This window comes from Brienomyrus brachyistius, chromosome 2, assembly GCF_023856365.1.
Source record: "Brienomyrus brachyistius isolate T26 chromosome 2, BBRACH_0.4, whole genome shotgun sequence".
Classification (NCBI taxonomy): Eukaryota; Metazoa; Chordata; class Actinopteri; order Osteoglossiformes; family Mormyridae; genus Brienomyrus; species Brienomyrus brachyistius.
The window spans coordinates 35,635,024-35,650,788 of NC_064534.1; the positions used below are offsets into that span (position 1 = coordinate 35,635,024).

The 15,765-nt window shown below is 44.3% G+C and overlaps 7 non-coding genes and 3 pseudogenes across 7 annotated transcripts; all 10 read left to right on the forward strand.

The window, feature by feature from the left end:
* The first annotated feature begins 3,156 nt into the window (after nt 1–3,156).
* On the forward strand, nt 3,157–3,265 carry LOC125732184 (5S ribosomal RNA; annotated as a pseudogene).
* A 1,080-nt stretch (nt 3,266–4,345) lies between these two features.
* On the forward strand, nt 4,346–4,454 carry LOC125732185 (5S ribosomal RNA; annotated as a pseudogene).
* A 1,080-nt stretch (nt 4,455–5,534) lies between these two features.
* Nucleotides 5,535–5,643, forward strand: LOC125732295 (5S ribosomal RNA; annotated as a pseudogene).
* A 1,087-nt stretch (nt 5,644–6,730) lies between these two features.
* LOC125734355 (5S ribosomal RNA) lies at nt 6,731–6,849 on the forward strand. Its single transcript, XR_007393671.1, has one exon. It is a non-coding gene; the product is annotated as a 5S ribosomal RNA (ribosomal RNA).
* A 2,145-nt stretch (nt 6,850–8,994) lies between these two features.
* On the forward strand, nt 8,995–9,113 carry LOC125732559 (5S ribosomal RNA). The gene has a single exon (XR_007391935.1). It is a non-coding gene; the product is annotated as a 5S ribosomal RNA (ribosomal RNA).
* A 1,077-nt stretch (nt 9,114–10,190) lies between these two features.
* Nucleotides 10,191–10,309, forward strand: LOC125731013 (5S ribosomal RNA). Its single transcript, XR_007391303.1, has one exon. It is a non-coding gene; the product is annotated as a 5S ribosomal RNA (ribosomal RNA).
* A 1,076-nt stretch (nt 10,310–11,385) lies between these two features.
* On the forward strand, nt 11,386–11,504 carry LOC125732560 (5S ribosomal RNA). The gene has a single exon (XR_007391936.1). It is a non-coding gene; the product is annotated as a 5S ribosomal RNA (ribosomal RNA).
* A 1,085-nt stretch (nt 11,505–12,589) lies between these two features.
* Nucleotides 12,590–12,708, forward strand: LOC125731014 (5S ribosomal RNA). The gene has a single exon (XR_007391304.1). It is a non-coding gene; the product is annotated as a 5S ribosomal RNA (ribosomal RNA).
* A 1,076-nt stretch (nt 12,709–13,784) lies between these two features.
* Nucleotides 13,785–13,903, forward strand: LOC125733433 (5S ribosomal RNA). The gene has a single exon (XR_007392779.1). It is a non-coding gene; the product is annotated as a 5S ribosomal RNA (ribosomal RNA).
* Nucleotides 13,904–14,988: 1,085 nt separating this feature from the next.
* On the forward strand, nt 14,989–15,107 carry LOC125731016 (5S ribosomal RNA). Its single transcript, XR_007391306.1, has one exon. It is a non-coding gene; the product is annotated as a 5S ribosomal RNA (ribosomal RNA).
* Nucleotides 15,108–15,765: the final 658 nt, after the last annotated feature.

The window sequence follows — 15,765 nt, forward strand, 5'->3', positions numbered from 1 at the left end:
TCTTATCTAGCTCTGATTTAAAGGAACCCAAGGATTCAGCTTGCACTACATTATCAGGAAGGCTATTCCATACTCTGACTACACGCTGCGTAAAGAAGTGCTTCCTTAAATCCAGCTTGAAATGTTCTCCCGCTAATTTCCACCTATGGCCACGAGTTCGTGTATTTAAACTAATGCTGAAGTAACTATTTGGTTGAACAGCATCCAAACCTGTTAGAATCTTATATACCTGGATCATGTCCCCCCTCAATCTCCTTTGCTTGAGACTGAACAGATTTAGCTCAAGTAACCGTTCCTCGTATGACATTCCTCTAAGACCAGGAATCATTTTTGTGGCCCTACGCTGCACCTTTTCTAAGGCCACAATGTCCTTTTTAAGATATGGTGACCAAACCTGCACACAATATTCTAGGTGAGGTCTCACCAAGGAATTGTATAATCTTAGCATTACCTCCCTTGACTTAAACTCCACACACCTGGAGATATACCCCAACATCCTATTGGCCTTTTTTATTGCTTCCCCACACTGGCGAGAATGGGACATGGAAGCATCAACATACACACCAAGGTCTTTCTCATGATCAGCTACCTTTATTTCAGTGACACACATGAAATACCTGTACTTTATATTTCTGCTCCCTAGATGGAGTACCTTACATTTATCGACGTTAAATTTCATCTGCCAGGTATCGGCCCAGTCACTAATTAAATCAAGATCCCGCTGTAGCTGCTGAGCCACTAATTCAGTATCTGCTACACCACCCACCTTGGTGTCATCTGCAAATTTCACCAGTTTACTGTATATATTGGTATCCATATCATTTATGTAAATTAGGAACAATAGTGGTCCTAAAATCGAACCCTGCGGTACCCCACTATGAACGCAAGCCCACTGTGACATTGTGCCTCTTATAACTACTCGCTGTTTCCTATCTGTTAACCAGTTATCAATCCAGGTCGCTACGGTACCTAAAATACCAGTCGCTTTGAGTTTAAGTAGGAGCCTCTTGTGGGGGACAACATCAAAAGCCTTTTGGAAATCTAAGTAGATGACATCATAGGCCTTCTTATCATCAACTTCCTGAGTAGCTTCCTCAAAAAACTCCAACAGATTTGTTAAACAGGATCTACCTCTCCTAAATCCATGCTGGCTATCCCGCAAAATGTTATTGGAGTCCAGGTAATCTATCATTTTCTCTTTGATTAAAGCCTCCATAACTTTACCAGTTATACAAGTTAGACTGATTGGCCTATAGTTAGACAAATTATTTCTATCCCCTTTTTTGAAAATAGGCGTTATGAAGGCGTGCTTCCAATCAGAAGGTACCACACCTTCAGATAAGGATTTTTGAAACAGTAAAGTTAAGGGTCGGCAAATAATATCCCTCATCTCTTTTAACACTATAGGTAAGATGCCATCAGGGCCCTGTGATTTATTTATTTTGAGCTTAGCTAGGCTTTGCAAAACATCTGCTTCAGTTATATATACATTAGCTATAGACAATGCTGGATAGGTAATAACTGGTAAATTACTAAGGTCCTCAACAGTGAATACCCGTGCAAAACTATCATTGAACTCATTTGCTATATCAATGTCGTTTACTATTATAAGACCCTTACTATCCTGCAGATTAGTAATTTCAGGTTTTAGAGCTCTTTTAGAGTTAAAATACTGGAAGAAACTTTTAACGTCATCCTTAGCTTCCAATGCAACCATCCTTTCGACATTTCTTTTAGCTCGTCTAATATCATTTTTTAACTTAGCCTGTAGACTTAGATATTCCTGCTTAATTCTGTCATCATCAGTTATTTTCCATTGCTGGAACAAAGCCCTTTTCCTCCTTACTTTATGCTTTATTTCCCTAGTAAACCACCTAGGTTGCAATTTCCTAGATTTATTCTTGCTGGAAACAGGTATGAAGTCCTCTTGCACTTGCAATAATGTGCTTTTAAAAAATTCCCAGGCCTCTTCAACAGTTTTGTTATTTAACTCCATCCAGTTCACAGTTTCTAGTTTTAGTCTCATACACTTAAAGTCAGCCTTCCTAACATTATATATTTTTGATTTGGACTTAGCTCTTCGAACACTAAACTTAACCTCAAATTTGACCATGTTATGATCGCTACTGTCAAGTGGTTCTAAAACGTCTAATTTACCAAAATTATTATATATTTTCTCTCTTTCATAAAGGCAGCTTTTAGAAACAGTTTTACTCTAAATACTGCCTGGTAATTCTAGCTGCTGTAAGCTGTTCGTGCCATTATTCCACCAGGGCGCGATCTTCTCACAAACTTGAAGACTGTCACTCCCCATTCACGTTTTACAACTTATTGTTAATGATAAAGAGACAGCTTTTTACACACAGTTTTAAACAAAGTACTGATATAATTCCTCTTCAACTCACCACTTTGTTTTCTATGCAAAAACCACTTCACCACAGAAGACTCGATATTATTGGCATAGCAAGGTCTGCTCTTCTCCTCCTTTCAAAACTCGCTAAAAGCTGTATTTAAAAGAGCAGGTTGGCCGGGGTAATTCACACCCTTCAATGCCAGATTAATGTTTAGGTTAGTGGGAATCACAGAGGAATTAGGGATGGAAACTTCTTTGCTGGTGGTAGAAGCGGTCTGGTGAATTTTTAGAGAGAAGAGGCCGTCGATGTTTGAATGTAGAAAATTGTTCTGGCTGCAGCCTGCAGTATGGACTTGTTGGTGTGTGTAGCTCCCAGTGTTCTGACAGCGCGACGTTTTGGGGAAGCATGTGATTCAGCAGCTACCAGTGGGCTTCGTGCGGCGGAGATTTTGTGGCTGTTAGCTGAGTTGATAGCAGAGGGTCGTTAAGAGAAGCCTGCATGCGGTAGGCAAAGGAGTAATGTTTGCCGGCGGGGGACGTGCGGCGATTAACCTGTGAGGTAGTGAAAAGGACTTAAAGAGAAGGAAGCGTGCGGATGCGGAAAGAATGGAATAATTGTGGTAGGCTGCCGGCTGAGTAGTTTGGTGAATGTTTGTTGTGGGTCCGGCGCTGCCGATTGGATGGTGGTGCTGCAGTGTGAGTCAGATAAAAAAAAAAAAAAAACCAGGAGTAGGAGCCAATGGGAGTAACTGGCATGTATAGACGCGTGTAATGCAAAAGGGCTGTTTTGGGTAGCGTCTCTCGCTTACGGCCATACCACCCTGAACACGCCTGATCTTGGAAGCTAAGCAGAGTATGGTCTGGTTAGTACTTGGAAGGGAGACCACCTGGGAATACCAGGTGCTGTAAGCTTTTCTCACTTTTACTTTATACAGGGGGCGCTCCACTTCACGATTAATTTAAATCTATCACTCCCCTTCCATTTTACTATTTTATTTATATATATATATATTCTCTCTTTCATAAAGGCAGCTTTTAGAAACCGTTTTACTCTAAATACTGCCTGGTAATTCTAGGTGCTGTAAGCTGTTCGTGCCTTTATTCCACCAGGGCGCGATCTTCTCACAAACTTGAAGACTGTCACTCCCCATTCACGTTTTACAACTTATTGTTAATGATAAAGAGACAGCTTTTTAAACACAGTTTTAAACAAAGTACTGATATAATTCCTCTTCAACTCACCACTTTGTTTTCTATGCAAAAACCACTTCACCACAGAAGACTCGATATTATTGGCATAGCAAGGTCTGCTCTTCTCCTCCTTTCAAAACTCGCTAAAAGCTGTATTTAAAAGAGCAGGTTGGCCGGGGTAATTCACACCCTTCAATGCCAGATTAATGTTTAGGTTAGTGGGAATCACAGAGGAATTAGGGATGGAAACTTCTTTGCTGGTGGTAGAAGCGGTCTGGTGAATTTTTAGAGAGAAGAGGCCGTCGATGTTTGAATGTAGAAAATTGTTCTGGCTGCAGCCTGCAGTATGGACTTGTTGGTGTGTGTAGCTCCCAGTGTTCTGACAGCGCGACGTTTTGGGGAAGCATGTGATTCAGCAGCTACCAGTGGGCTTCGTGCGGCGGAGATTTTGTGGCTGTTAGCTGAGTTGATAGCAGAGGGTCGTTAAGAGAAGCCTGCATGCAGTAGGCAAAGGAGTAATGTTTGCCGGCGGGGGACGTGCGGCGATTAACCTGTGAGGTAGTGAAAAGGACTTAAAGAGAAGGAAGCGTGCGGATGCGGAAAGAATGGAATAATTGTGGTAGGCTGCCGGCTGAGTAGTTTGGTGAATGTTTGTTGTGGGTCCGGCGCTGCCGATTGGATGGTGGTGCTGCAGTGTGAGTCAGATAAAAAAAAAAAAAAACCAGGAGTAGGAGCCAATGGGAGTAACTGGCATGTATAGACGCGTGTAATGCAAAAGGGCTGTTTTGGGTAGCGTCTCTCGCTTACGGCCATACCACCCTGAACACGCCTGATCTTGGAAGCTAAGCAGAGTATGGTCTGGTTAGTACTTGGAAGGGAGACCACCTGGGAATACCAGGTGCTGTAAGCTTTTCTCACTTTTACTTTATACAGGGGGCGCTCCACTTCACGATTAATTTAAATCTATCACTCCCCTTCCATTTTACTATTTTATTTATATATATATATTCTCTCTTTCATAAAGGCAGCTTTTAGAAACCGTTTTACTCTAAATACTGCCTGGTAATTCTAGGTGCTGTAAGCTGTTCGTGCCTTTATTCCACCAGGGCGCGATATTCTCACAAACTTGAAGACTGTCACTCCCCATTCACGTTTTACAACTTATTGTTAATGATAAAGAGACAGCTTTTTAAACACAGTTTTAAACAAAGTACTGATATAATTCCTCTTCAACTCACCGCTTTGTTTTCTATGCAAAAACCACTTCACCACAGAAAACTCGATATTATTGGCATAGCAAGGTCTGCTCTTCTCCTCCTTTCAAAACTTGCTATAAGCTGTATTTAAAAGAGCAGGTTGGCCGGGGTAATTCACACCCTTCAATGCCAGCTTAATGTTTAGGTTAGTGGGAATCACAGAGGAATTAGGGATGGAAACTTCTTTGCTGGTGGTAGAAGCGGTCTGGTGAATTTTTAGAGAGAAGTGGCCGTCAATGTTTGAATGTAGAAAATTGTTCTGGCTGCAGCCTGCAGTATGGACTTGTTGGCGTGTGTAGCTCCCAGTGTTCTGACAGCGTGACGTTTTGGGGAAGCATGTGATTCAGCAGCTACCAGTGGGCTTCGTGCGGCGGAAATTTTGTGGCTGTTAGCGGAGTTGATAACAGAGGGTCGTTAAGAGAAGCCTGCATGCGGTAGGCAAAGGAGTAATGTTTGCGGGCGGGGGACGTGCGGCGATTAACCTGTGAGGTAGTGAAAAGGACTTAAAGAGAAGGAAGTGTGTGGATGCGGAAAGAATGGAATAATTGTGGTAGGCTGCCGGCTGAGTAGTTTGGTGAATGTTTGGTGTGGGTCCGACGCTGCCGATTGGATGGTGGTGCTGCAGTGTGAGTCAGATAAAAAAAAAAAAAAAAAACAGAAGTAGGATCCAATGGGACTAACTGGCATGTATAGACGCGTGTAATGCAAAAGGGCTGTTTTGGGTAGTTTCTCTCGCTTACGGCCATACCACCCTGAACATGCCTGATCTTGAAAGCTAAGCAGAGTATGGTCTGGTTAGTACTTGGAAGGGAGACCACCTGGGAATACCAGGTGCTGTAAGCTTTTCTCACTTTTACTTTATACAGGGGGCGATCCACTTCACGATTAATTTAAATCTATCACTCCCCTTCCATTTTACTATTTTATATATATATATATATATATATATATTCTCTCTTTCATAAAGGCAGTTTTTAGAAACCGTTTTACTCTAAATACTGCCTGGTAATTCTAGGTGCTGTAAGCTGTTCGTGCCTTTATTCCACCAGGGCGCGATCTTCTCACAAACTTGAAGACTGTCACTCCCCATTCACGTTTTACAACTTATTGTTAATAATAAAGAGACAGCTTTTTACACACAGTTTTAAACAAAGTACTGATATAATTCCTCTTCAACTCACCACTTTGTTTTCTATGCAAAAACCACTTCACCACAGAAGACTCGATATTATTGGCATAGCAAGGTCTGCTCTTCTCCTCCTTTCAAAACTCGCTAAAAGCTGTATTTAAAAGAGCAGGTTGGCCGGGGTAATTCACACCCTTCAATGCCAACTTAATGTTTAGGTTAGTGGGAATCACAGAGGAATTAGGGATGGAAACTTCTTTGCTGGTGGTAGAAGCGGTCTGGTGAATTTTTAGAGAGAAGAGGCCGTCGATGTTTGAATGTAGAAAATTGTTCTGGCTGCAGCCTGCAGTATGGACTTGTTGGTGTGTGTAGCTCCCAGTGTTCTGACAGCGCGACGTTTTGGGGAAGCATGTGATTCAGCAGCTACCAGTGGGCTTCGTGCGGCGGAGATTTTGTGGCTGTTAGCGGAGTTGATAACAGAGGGTCGTTAAGAGAAGCCTGCATGCGGTAGGCAAAGGAGTAATGTTTGCCGGCGGGGGACGTGCGGCGATTAACCTGTGAGGTAGTGAAAAGGACTTAAAGAGAAGGAAGTGTGCGGATGCGGAAAGAATGGAATAATTGTGGTAGGCTACCGGCTGAGTAGTTTGGTGAATGTTTGGTGTGGGTCCGGCGCTGCCGATTGGATGGTGGTGCTGCAGTGTGAGTCAGATAAAAAAAAAAAAAACCAGGAGTAGGATCCAATGGGACTAATTGGCATGTATAGACGCGTGTAATGCAAAAGGGCTGTTTTTGGTAGTGTCTCTCGCTTACGGCCATACCACCCTGAACACGCCCGATCTCGTCTGATCTCGGAAGCTAAGCAGGGTAGTGTCTGGTTAGTACTTGGATGGGAGACCACCTGGGAATACCAGGTGCTGTAAGCTATTCTCACTTTTACTTTATACAGGGGGCGCTCCACTTCACGATTAATTTAAATCTATCACTCCCCTTCCATTTTACTATTTTATATACATATATATATATATATATATATATATATATATATATTTTTTTTTTTTTTTTTTTCTCTCATTCATAAAGGCAGCTTTTAGAAACCGTTTTACTCTAAATATCCATCCATCCATCCATCATCTCCCGCTTAATCCGGGGTCGGGTCGCGGGGGCAGCAGCCTCAGCAGGGAAACCCAGACTTCCCTCTCCCCGGCCACTTCATCTAGCTCCTCTGGGGGGACCCCGAGGCGTTCCCAGGCCAGCCGAGAGACATAGTCTCTCCAGCGTGTCCTGGGTCTTCCCCGGGGCCTCCTCCCAGTGGGACATGCCCGGAATACCTCCCCAGGGAGGCGTCCCGGAGGCATCCTGATCAGATGCCCGAGCCACCTCATCTGGCTCCTCTCGATGCGGAGGAGCAGCGGCTCTACTCTGAGTCCCTCCCGAATGACTGAGCTCCTCACCCTATCTCTAAGGGAGAGCCCAGCCACCCTGCGGAGGAAACTCATTTCGGCTGCTTGTACCCGCGATCTCGTTCTTTCGGTCACTACCCAAAGCTCATGACCATAGGTGAGGGTAGGAACGTAGATCGACTGGTAAATCGAGAGCTTCGCCTTTTGGCTCAGCTCTCTCTTCACCATGACAGACCGATGCAGCGCCCGCATGACTGCCGACGCCGCACCGATCCGCCTGTCGATCTCCCGCTCCATCGTTCCCCCACTCGTGAACAAGATCCCGAGATACTTAAACTCCTCCACTTGGGGGAGGACCCCATCCCCAACCCGGAGAGAGCACTCTACCCTTTTCCGGCTGAGAACCATGGTCTCGGATTTGGAGGTGCTGATTCTCATCCCAGCCGCTTTGCACTCGGCTGCGAACTGCTCCAGCGAGAGCTGAAGGTCACGGCTCGATGAGGCCAACAGAACCACATCATCCGCAAAAAGCAGAGACCTAATCCTGAGGTCACCGAACCGGACGCCCTCAACGCCCTGGCTGCGCCTAGAAATTCTGTCCATAAAAACTATGAACAGAATCGGTGACAAAGGGCAGCCCTGACGGAGTCCAACCCTCACCGGAAACGAGTCCGACTTATTGCCGCCCATGCGGACCAAACTCTGGCACCGGTCATACAGGGGTTTTACTCTAAATACTTCCTGGTAATTCTAGGTGCTGTAAGCTGTTCGTGCCTTTATTCCACCAGGGCGCGATCTTCTCACAAACTTGAAGACTGTCACTCCCCATTCACGTTTTACAACTTATTGTTAATGATAAAGAGACAGCTTTTTACACACAGTTTTAAACAAAGTACTGATATTATTCCTCTTCAACTGACCGCTTTGTTTTCTATGCAAAAACCACTTCGCCACAGAAGACTCGATATTATTGGCATAGCAAGTTCTGCTCTTCTCCTTTCAAAACTTGCTAAAAGCTGTATTTAAAAGAACAGATTGGCCGGGGTAATTCACACCCTTCAATGCCAGCTTAATGTTTAGGTTAGTGGGAATCACAGAGGAATTAGGGATGGAAACTTCTTTGCTGGTGGTAGAAGCGGTCTGGTGAATTTTTAGAGAGAAGAGGCCGTCGATGTTTGAATGTAGAAAATTGTTCTGGCTGCAGCCAGCAGTATGGACTTGTTGGTGTGTGTAGCTCCCAGTGTTCTGACAGCGCGACGTTTTAGGGAAGCATGTGATTCAGCAGCTACCAGTGGGCTTCGTGCGGCGGAGATTTTGTGGCTGTTAGCGGAGTTGATAACAGAGGGTCGTTAAGAGAAGCCTGCATGCAGTAGGCAAAGGAGTAATGTTTGCCGGCGGGGGACGTGCGGCGATTAACCTGTGCGGTAGTGAAAAGGAGTTAAAAAGAAGGAAGTGTGCGGATGCGGAAAGAATGGAATAATTGTGGTAGGCTGCCGGCTGAGTAGTTTGGTGAATGTTTGGTGTGGGTCCGGCGCTGCCGATTGGATGGTGGTGCTGCAGTGTGAGTCAGATAAAAAAAAAAAAAAAACCAGGAGTAGGATCCAATGGGACTAACTGGCATGTATAGACGCGTGTAATGCAAAAGGGCTGTTTTTGGTCGCGTCTCTCGCTTATGGCCATACCACCCTGAACACGCCCGATCTCATCCGATCTCGGAAGCCAAGCAGGGTAGGGTCTGGTTAGTACTTGGATGGGAGACCTCCTGGGAATACCAGGTGCTGTAAGCTTTTCTCACTTTTACTTTATACAGGGGGCGCTCCACTTCACGATTAATTTAAATCTATCACTCCCCTTCCATTTTACTATTTTATATATATATATATTTTTCTCTCATTCATAAAGGCAGCTTTTACACACCGTTTTACTCTAAATACTTCCTGGTAATTCTAGGTGCTGTAAGCTGTTCATGCCTTTATTCCACCAGGGCACGATCTTCTCACAAACTTGAAGACTGTCACTCCCCATTCACGTTTTACAACTTATTGTTAATGATAAAGAGACAGCTTTTTACACACAGTTTTAAACAAAGTACTGATATTATTCCTCTTCAACTGACCGCTTTGTTTTCTATGCAAAAACCACTTCGCCACAGAAGACTCGATATTATTGGCATAGCAAGTTCTGCTCTTCTCCTTTCAAAACTTGCTAAAAGCTGTATTTAAAAGAACAGATTGGCCGGGGTAATTCACACCCTTCAATGCCAGCTTAATGTTTAGGTTAGTGGGAATCACAGAGGAATTAGGGATGGAAACTTCTTTGCTGGTGGTAGAAGCGGTCTGGTGAATTTTTAGAGAGAAGAGGCCGTCGATGTTTGAATGTAGAAAATAGTTCTGGCTGCAGCCTGCAGTATGGACTTGTTGGTGTGTGTAGCTCCCAGTGTTCTGACAGCGCGACGTTTTGGGGAAGCATGTGATTCAGCAGCTACCAGTGGGCTTCGTGCGGCGGAGATTTTGTGGCTGTTAGCGGAGTTGATAACAGAGGGTCGTTAAGAGAAGCCTGCATGCAGTAGGCAAAGGAGTAATGTTTGCCGGCGGGGGACGTGCGGCGATTAACCTGTGCGGTAGTGAAAAGGAGTTAAAAAGAAGGAAGTGTGCGGATGCGGAAAGAATGGAATAATTGTGATAGGCTGCCGGCTGAGTAGTTTGGTGAATGTTTGGTGTGGGTCCGGCGCTGTCGATTGGATGGTGGTGCTGCAGTGTGAGTCAGATAAAAAAAAAAAAAAAAACAGGAGTAGGATCCAATGGGACTAACTGGCATGTATAGACGTGTGTAATGCAAAAGGGCTGTTTTTGGTAGCATCTCTTGCTTATGGCCATACCACCCTAAACATGCCCGATCTCGTCTGATCTCGGAAGCTAAGTGGGGTAGGGTCTGGTTAGTACTTGGATGGGAGACTGCCTGGGAATACCACGTGCTGTAAGCTTTTCTCACTTTTACTTTATACAAGGGGCGCTCCACTTCACGATTAATTTAAATCTATCACTCCCCTTCCATTTTACTATTTTATATATATATATTTTTTCTCTCATTCATGAAGGCAGCTTTTACACACGTTTTACTCTAAATACTGCCTGGTAATTCTAGGTGCTGTAAGCTGTTCGTGCCTTTATTCCACCAGGGCATGATCTTCTCACAAACTTGAAGACTGTCACTCCCCATTCACGTTTTAGAACTTATTGTTAATAATAAAGAGACAGCTTTTTACACACAGTTTTAAACAAAGTACTGATATAATTCCTCTTCAACTCACCGCTTTGTTTTCTATGCAAAAACCACTTCGCCACAGAAGACTTGATATTATTGGCATAGCAAGGTCTGCTCTTCTCCTCCTTTCAAAACTTGCTAAAAGCTGTATTTAAAAGAGCAGGTTGGCCGGGGTAATTCACACCCTTCAATGCCAGCTTAATGTTTAGGTTAGTGGGAATCACAGAGGAATTATAGATGGAAACTTCTATGCTGGTGGTAGAAGCGGTCTGGTGAATTTTTAGAGAGAAGAGGCCGTCGATGTTTCAATGTAGAAAATTGTTCTGGCTGCAGCCTGCAGTATGGACTTGTTGGCGTGTGTAGCTCCCAGTGTTCTGACAGCGTGACATTTTGGGGAAGCATGTGATTCAACAGCAACCAGTGGGCTTCGTGCGGCGGAGATTTTGTGGCTGTTAGCGGAGTTGATAACAGAGGGTCTTTAAGAGAAGCCTGCATGCGGTAGGCAAATGAGTAATGTTTGCCGGCGGGGGACGTGCGGCGATTAACCTGTTCGGTAGTGAAAAGGACTTAAAGAGAAGGAAGTGTGCGGATGCGGAAAGAATGGAATAATTGTGGTAGGCTGCCGGCTGAGTAGTTTGGTGAATGTTTGGTGTGGGTGCGGCGCTGCCGATTGGATGGTGGTGCTGCAGTGTGAGTCAGATAAAAAAAAAAAAAAACAGGAGTAGGATCCAATGGGACTAACTGGCATGTATAGACGCGTGTAATGCAAAAGGGCTGTTTTTGGTCGCGTCTCTCGCTTATGGCCATACCACCCTGAACACGCCCGATCTCATCCGATCTCGGAAGCCAAGCAGGGTAGGGTCTGGTTAGTACTTGGATGGGAGACCTCCTGGGAATACCAGGTGCTGTAAGCTTTTCTCACTGTTACTTTATACAGGGGGCGCTCCACTTCACGATTAATTTAAATCTATCACTCCCCTTCCATTTTACTATTTTATATATATATATATATTTTTTTCTGTCATTCATAAAGGCAGCTTTTACACACCGTTTTACTCTAAATACTTCCTGGTAATTCTAGGTGCTGTAAGCTGTTCGTGCCTTTATTCCACCAGGGCGCGATCTTCTCACAAACTTGAAGACTGTCACTCCCCATTCACGTTTTACAACTTATTGTTAATGATAAAGAGACAGCTTTTTACACACAGTTTTAAACAAAGTACTGATATTATTCCTCTTCAACTGACCGCTTTGTTTTCTATGCAAAAACCACTTCGCCACAGAAGACTCGATATTATTGGCATAGCAAGGTCTGCTCTTCTCCTCCTTTCAAAACTTGCTAAAAGCTGTATTTAAAAGAACAGATCGGCCGGGGTAATTCACACCCTTCAATGCCAGCTTAATGTTTAGGTTAGTGGGAATCACAGAGGAATTAGGGATGGAAACTTCTTTGCTGGTGGTAGAAGCGGTCTGGTGAATTTTTAGAGAGAAGAGGCCGTCGATGTTTGAATGTAGAAAATTGTTCTGGCTGCAGCCAGCAGTATGGACTTGTTGGTGTGTGTAGCTCCCAGTGTTCTGACAGCGCGACGTTTTAGGGAAGCATGTGATTCAGCAGCTACCAGTGGGCTTCGTGCGGCGGAGATTTTGTGGCTGTTAGCGGAGTTGATAACAGAGGGTCGTTAAGAGAAGCCTGCATGCAGTAGGCAAAGGAGTAATGTTTGCCGGCGGGGGACGTGCGGCGATTAACCTGTGCGGTAGTGAAAAGGAGTTAAAAAGAAGGAAGTGTGCGGATGCGGAAAGAATGGAATAATTGTGATAGGCTGCCGGCTGAGTAGTTTGGTGAATGTTTGGTGTGGGTCCGGCGCTGCCGATTGGATGGTGGTGCTGCAGTGTGAGTCAGATAAAAAAAAAAAAAAAAAACAGGAGTAGGATCCAATGGGACTAACTGGCATGTATAGACGTGTGTAATGCAAAAGGGCTGTTTTTGGTAGCATCTCTTGCTTATGGCCATACCACCCTAAACATGCCCGATCTCGTCTGATCTCGGAAGCTAAGTGGGGTAGGGTCTGGTTAGTACTTGGATGGGAGACTGCCTGGGAATACCACGTGCTGTAAGCTTTTCTCACTTTTACTTTATACAAGGGGCGCTCCACTTCACGATTAATTTAAATCTATCACTCCCCTTCCATTTTACTATTTTATATATATATATTTTTTCTCTCATTCATGAAGGCAGCTTTTACACACGTTTTACTCTAAATACTGCCTGGTAATTCTAGGTGCTGTAAGCTGTTCGTGCCTTTATTCCACCAGGGCATGATCTTCTCACAAACTTGAAGACTGTCACTCCCCATTCACGTTTTAGAACTTATTGTTAATAATAAAGAGACAGCTTTTTACACACAGTTTTAAACAAAGTACTGATATAATTCCTCTTCAACTCACCGCTTTGTTTTCTATGCAAAAACCACTTCGCCACAGAAGACTTGATATTGTTGGCATAGCAAGGTCTGCTCTTCTCCTCCTTTCAAAACTTGCTAAAAGCTGTATTTAAAAGAGCAGGTTGGCCGGGGTAATTCACACCCTTCAATGCCAGCTTAATGTTTAGGTTAGTGGGAATCACAGAGGAATTATAGATGGAAACTTCTATGCTGGTGGTAGAAGCGGTCTGGTGAATTTTTAGAGAGAAGAGGCCGTCGATGTTTCAATGTAGAAAATTGTTCTGGCTGCAGCCTGCAGTATGGACTTGTTGGCGTGTGTAGCTCCCAGTGTTCTGACAGCGTGACATTTTGGGGAAGCATGTGATTCAACAGCAACCAGTGGGCTTCGTGCGGCGGAGATTTTGTGGCTGTTAGCGGAGTTGATAACAGAGGGTCTTTAAGAGAAGCCTGCATGCGGTAGGCAAATGAGTAATGTTTGCCGGCGGGGGACGTGCGGCGATTAACCTGTTCGGTAGTGAAAAGGACTTAAAGAGAAGGAAGTGTGCGGATGCGGAAAGAATGGAATAATTGTGGTAGGCTGCCGGCTGAGTAGTTTGGTGAATGTTTGGTGTGGGTGCGGCGCTGCCGATTGGATGGTGGTGCTGCAGTGTGAGTCAGATAAAAAAAAAAAAAAACAGGAGTAGGATCCAATGGGACTAACTGGCATGTATAGACGCGTGTAATGCAAAAGGGCTGTTTTTGGTCGCGTCTCTCGCTTATGGCCATACCACCCTGAACACGCCCGATCTCATCCGATCTCGGAAGCCAAGCAGGGTAGGGTCTGGTTAGTACTTGGATGGGAGACCTCCTGGGAGTACCAGGTGCTGTAAGCTTTTCTCACTGTTACTTTATACAGGGGGCGCTCCACTTCACGATTAATTTAAATCTATCACTCCCCTTCCATTTTACTATTTTATATATATATATATATATTTTTCTGTCATTCATAAAGGCAGCTTTTACACACCGTTTTACTCTAAATACTTCCTGGTAATTCTAGGTGCTGTAAGCTGTTCGTGCCTTTATTCCACCAGGGCGCGATCTTCTCACAAACTTGAAGACTGTCACTCCCCATTCACGTTTTACAACTTATTGTTAATGATAAAGAGACAGCTTTTTACACACAGTTTTAAACAAAGTACTGATATTATTCCTCTTCAACTGACCGCTTTGTTTTCTATGCAAAAACCACTTCGCCACAGAAGACTCGATATTATTGGCATAGCAAGGTCTGCTCTTCTCCTCCTTTCAAAACTTGCTAAAAGCTGTATTTAAAAGAACAGATCGGCCGGGGTAATTCACACCCTTCAATGCCAGCTTAATGTTTAGGTTAGTGGGAATCACAGAGGAATTAGGGATGGAAACTTCTTTGCTGGTGGTAGAAGCGGTCTGGTGAATTTTTAGAGAGAAGAGGCCGTCGATGTTTGAATGTAGAAAATTGTTCTGGCTGCAGCCAGCAGTATGGACTTGTTGGTGTGTGTAGCTCCCAGTGTTCTGACAGCGCGACGTTTTAGGGAAGCATGTGATTCAGCAGCTACCAGTGGGCTTCGTGCGGCGGAGATTTTGTGGCTGTTAGCGGAGTTGATAACAGAGGGTCGTTAAGAGAAGCCTGCATGCAGTAGGCAAAGGAGTAATGTTTGCCGGCGGGGGACGTGCGGCGATTAACCTGTGCGGTAGTGAAAAGGAGTTAAAAAGAAGGAAGTGTGCGGATGCGGAAAGAATGGAATAATTGTGATAGGCTGCCGGCTGAGTAGTTTGGTGAATGTTTGGTGTGGGTCCGGCGCTGCCGATTGGATGGTGGTGCTGCAGTGTGAGTCAGATAAAAAAAAAAAAAAAAAACAGGAGTAGGATCCAATGGGACTAACTGGCATGTATAGACGTGTGTAATGCAAAAGGGCTGTTTTTGGTAGCATCTCTTGCTTATGGCCATACCACCCTAAACATGCCCGATCTCGTCTGATCTCGGAAGCTAAGTGGGGTAGGGTCTGGTTAGTACTTGGATGGGAGACTGCCTGGGAATACCACGTGCTGTAAGCTTTTCTCACTTTTACTTTATACAAGGGGCGCTCCACTTCACGATTAATTTAAATCTATCACTCCCCTTCCATTTTACTATTTTATATATATATATTTTTTCTCTCATTCATGAAGGCAGCTTTTACACACGTTTTACTCTAAATACTGCCTGGTAATTCTAGGTGCTGTAAGCTGTTCGTGCCTTTATTCCACCAGGGCATGATCTTCTCACAAACTTGAAGACTGTCACTCCCCATTCACGTTTTAGAACTTATTGTTAATAATAAAGAGACAGCTTTTTACACACAGTTTTAAACAAAGTACTGATATAATTCCTCTTCAACTCACCGCTTTGTTTTCTATGCAAAAACCACTTCGCCACAGAAGACTTGATATTGTTGGCATAGCAAGGTCTGCTCTTCTCCTCCTTTCAAAACTTGCTAAAAGCTGTATTTAAAAGAGCAGGTTGGCCGGGGTAATTCACACCCTTCAATGCCAGCTTAATGTTTAGGTTAGTGGGAATCACAGAGGAATTATAGATGGAAACTTCTATGCTGGTGGTAGAAGCGGTCTGGTGAATTTTTAGAGAGAAGAGGCCGTCGATGTTTCAATGTAGAAAATTGTTCTGGCTGCAGCCTGCAGTATGGACTTGTTGGCGTGTGTAGCTCCCAGTGTTCTG